Source organism: Thermobia domestica, chromosome 9, assembly GCF_964235325.1.
Source record: "Thermobia domestica chromosome 9, izTheDome1.hap1.1, whole genome shotgun sequence".
Taxonomy (NCBI): Eukaryota; Metazoa; Arthropoda; class Insecta; order Zygentoma; family Lepismatidae; genus Thermobia; species Thermobia domestica.
In genome coordinates this window covers 140,477,052-140,481,561 of record NC_137462.1, presented here as the reverse complement: position 1 = coordinate 140,481,561, position 4,510 = coordinate 140,477,052, and the positions used below count along the sequence as shown (strand labels likewise).

The following is a 4,510-nucleotide window of genomic DNA, read 5'->3' as shown; positions in this document are numbered from 1 at the left end:
TGATTCTTTAGACTAAACTGCGGAAATATTTATTTAACGGTGAACCCTTTATTTTTCAAGACAATTCTGCTCCTTGCCACTGTGAAAGAGTTATGAAAGATTACGGCATGTGACATCTCTTCCTTGGCCTGGTATTTCGCCAGTCTTAAATCCTATTGAAAATTACGGAGAAATTTAAAGATTATAGTTCGTGCAAGTATATCTACAACGAGAAATCGGTTAATTGAAACAATATAACGTCTGGTAATGTTGAATTCAAGTAAGAAACACTGCAAAACCTAGCTAACTACATGCCAAAACGATGCAATCTAGTTACGAAATTGCATGTGAGTATCCAATTATGCATTAGCTCAAGTCAAAGTCATTTTTGTACAAACATAAATTTAAGTTCCGTTAAAAGTACCTGTCACGTTTTGTAAAGTATCACCTATTGTTGCAGATATAGGTAACTTCTGTGACTTAATTTAGATATAGATGACCTGATAGGATGAACATAATAACATGTCACACATATATGTGTGTGTGTGAAATCGGAAAAATACTTAACTAACAAGGAATAAATTCTTCTTTGGAGATGCGGAGAATTTAATTGACAAGAGGGGAAATTGTATCATCCTCCCTCCCCGTTTGATTCGAACCCTGATCATGCCGTATCAGGAGTCAAGCAAGTTCGGTTTGCTGTGACAATGTTTCAGGAAATGAGGAAAACTTTCTAAAGCTACTGATCTTCTGGCTATAGGTACACTCATGTCCAAAATGATTGTCGCATATCTATAATTATCATCTTGTAAGAATATAATTTGATAATGGGATTTTGCAGGGTACTTTTAATACTGATATTATGTGTATAATCGGGAAATGTATATTTGGGCTAAATTTCTAAGGGAAAGAATTATAAATACGAAAATTAGAATGAGTAAAACAAAATGTTCCTAAATGAACATGATTTTTATTTTCGTTTTATTGTTCTTATTTACTGCTCTTCTGACATGAAATTTGCCACATACCTGTCTTTGCCGATTATACACATACTAACATTATAAGAAATACCGGGCAAATTTGTTATCAAATTATATTCCTACAACAACATATTTATAGACATGCGACAATAATTTTGGACATGAGTGTACATCCTCATTTCGATTCTCCGAGCGCATTCGATTTCCATTTTGCAATCGACAGTTGTCATTGTGAGACATTTGCACGTATTCGCTGTTCCAGGTGCAAAAAAAAAAAAAAAAAAAAAAAAAAAATTTGTTTGTTTGTTTGAATCATTTTATACTTGATAATCCAAAGAGCATACGTACTACTATTGTACACTATATGTTACCTAGTCAGTTCTATGCTCAAAGATGTCAAATGTTATTTCTTTTCTTTTCTTTATTTCATAATTTTCTTTTCTTTTATTATATTTATTTATTTTATTACACATTACAGGTCCCAAAGAGCAGAATCTCCCAATAGAGGCATTCCTTTCTTTCCATTGAGTACAAGAATTAAAGTGAAAACAAACTAAAACCCGACTAGAGAAAGAACTAAAAAGAAAGATGTTTGCACAGTGTTATCATAGAGCGACCAGACTTATTTCATCTACTTTCATTTAACAACAGCTTTCCAACGATGTGCTACTTGATCCCCCTTGTTATTTGGAAATTTTGAGTAGGAACCCACCTGGGACAAATAGTTTTACTTTCAATCATTGTACTTTTGAAATGATGACACACGTGTTTCCCTGTTTTGACATCTGTCTCACTGTTTCAGGTTTTTAGGGGGGTAGCCATAAACTTTACAATGACTTTTTTGCTGACATTTTGACCGGCCGCCATTTTGCACAGCGTAATTTTAGTGAGTCGAGACTTGTTCAGTCTTCTTTCATTTCCCAAAATGTTTCCAAGGATGTGTTACTTTGACTCCCTTACCATTTGCAATTTTTGAGTTGGACCCCGCCTGGGACCCTGCGGGTGCCCCTGGGACAACACTTTTTGCTTTGATACGTTGTACTTTTAAAATGATCAAACACGTGTTTTTCTGTTTTGGCATATGTCTCACCGTTTGCAATTCTAGGGGTGGAAACGGATTTTCTGGACACCCTGTACATTTATATAACTTGCACAGTATATGCATTCGGAAAATTTTTATTACAGTTTCGTGATAGCTGTCATTAGTTCTTTCGACTGGTGTATAAGCCATCTTCCACTTCGATATATATAATCTCTCTCTCTCTCTTCCCTTGTTAGAAAGAGAAAGCCAAAAATCGAACTTCGGTTAAGAAAACCGAAAATCGATTTTGAAAGTGGAAAATCGGTTTTGAAAACCGAAAATCAAGTTTTTGAATTTTCAACTTTGCAAAATTCAATTTTCAATTTCCCGAAAATTCGATTTGGGTAGCACTAGTTTAAACCTGCGAACGAATGGAGGGAAGGTGAGAGTGCTACCTATAGAATACGTAGAAGGAGTATGACCATTTTTTTTTTCGAAAAGAAAACAGTCTAAACATTTCCTTTATAGAAAAATTTATTTTTCCCTCATTTTGCAGAAAATCACATAAAATGTCTTGGTTTTGGTTTCTTTAAAAATCCAAAATATCGGAGTGGTTTTATTTTTATTTTTTTCTTTTGTCAGATATGTTTGAAATAAATCATTATAAAGATCAACATACATGCATACTGCTTTCAGGTTGTTATCCAAAACCGAAGTCCAGCTTTTACATCTTAATATCAATTAGTCTTTTTTTAATCACGTATTACGCGCACATGCTGGTAGTTCAGCTTCATCAAGAAATCTTGTTACCGTATTGGTAGTGCCTATGATAAGTATATTGTGTTTAAGATCTATACAACACTCATGCCTCTTCAACATATCCAAGCCAAGTAACATATCCATTGGTTGTTTCTCTAGGACACAAAACGACGTCAATAAGAATGCATCTTCAATCTGCATCTGAACCATGTGAATTCTTCCTATGATTTTCTGAACTCCTACACCTTGAGCTGTTCCTTCCCAGCGAGTGTCAACTAGCCTCATAAGATTGCACTTTTGAGCACATGGAGCTGACATAATTGTTGTTTGAGCCCCAGAATCAACAAAAGCTTTTACTGGACATCCATTTACGCGGCAATTTATATATAACATAATTACAGATCCAAAAGTTTCCGGTGTGTATTCCATTGCAGCTTCCAAATTAGCATCAATATTTCTTTGTTTTATTTCTTCTGCTATTAATCTTTGCGAGTTCAAATCATAAGGTTTAGAACTCATTAACCGTAATCTGAGTTTCTCTCTCTCCTTGTGAGCCTTTCTCTGTTGAGCTAATGTTTGTGCAAAGAGTTCTATATCATCACTAAGCAGAGCTTCAGCTAAGCTTGGATTATTTTGCTCTAGCAATGATAACTGGTCTGGATTCGCTAAAAGTATTTCCCTGAGAACGACAGGATTATCTTCAAGATCACGCATAGTTGTAGTTGCTTCTTGGATCCCTGTGGGAATCTGAATTCCTGAAAAAGTTGGCAAGCCTCTGAAACTCTGATTAGATCCTCGTCGAGAATTCCGAGACGGTGCTAAAATATGTTGCATACAAACAACATCATTGTTTTTAATGCCATATTGTTTGAGTGTCATTTTGTCATCCATCAAAGGTCTTCCATTAAACACAATTACAATTTCCGTCGCTGGATAGCCGGACTCCACTTCGCAGAATGCTTTAAAGTTTTCCAATTCCAAATTTTCATTCACATCAATGGTAAAGATTTCATCGCCAAGAGTTGCCACACTTACTTTCATTTTAATTGTGCACCATACACACTTCAACATTACATTTTAGTTATGAAGTAAAAACTGACTCATTTTAATTGTATATTTTAGATATAAAAGTAGAACTAAACACTTTTCAATTTTAAAATTTAAATGTGAAGTTAAAAACTTAATTCATTTTAACTTTATATTTTAGACTAGCCTTTGGCTAGTATTTTAGATATGAGAGTAAAATGTTGACTTCATATTAACTAATTATTTCTTTTTTCTTTGTTAACCTCAATTCAGATTTACATTTTTTGGTGCAGATTTAGGTTCATGTCACATATATCAACGAATTTTATTATAAAGAATCGGTTCGTAATGTAGAAATTTTAATGTAAAATTTAATGAAAATGATGAAGGGTGACGGATTAATCTTATAGTCGAAGTAACGGTTTATAAATAATTTCAGATCGTATTAATTGTAGAGATGATGGTTATTTTCCTAATTTTCTTTCTTCTTTTAACATATAACGAAAGTGCAGATCCTTTTCCGAATCTCTTACATGAACAATAAATGGTACTGATTAAGTTTAGGCACAGCACATTTTGCAAATTTTACTGCTAAAATTCAATACTATACATTAAAAAAAAAAAAAAAATATTTATAAGGAACAATTTTTTGGAGGAGGCACAAGTAAGCAATATGTTATACAGCAGATTTTATGTTTACAAGTGTAAAGTTACTAGTGTAAAATCATAACAAGTGCTATAGATA

General features: G+C 33.5%; 1 pseudogene; it reads right to left on the bottom strand.

Moving 5' to 3' along the window:
- Nucleotides 1-2,507: 2,507 nt before the first annotated feature.
- Nucleotides 2,508-3,986, bottom strand: LOC145695060 (protein DDI1 homolog 2 pseudogene; annotated as a pseudogene).
- Nucleotides 3,987-4,510: the final 524 nt, after the last annotated feature.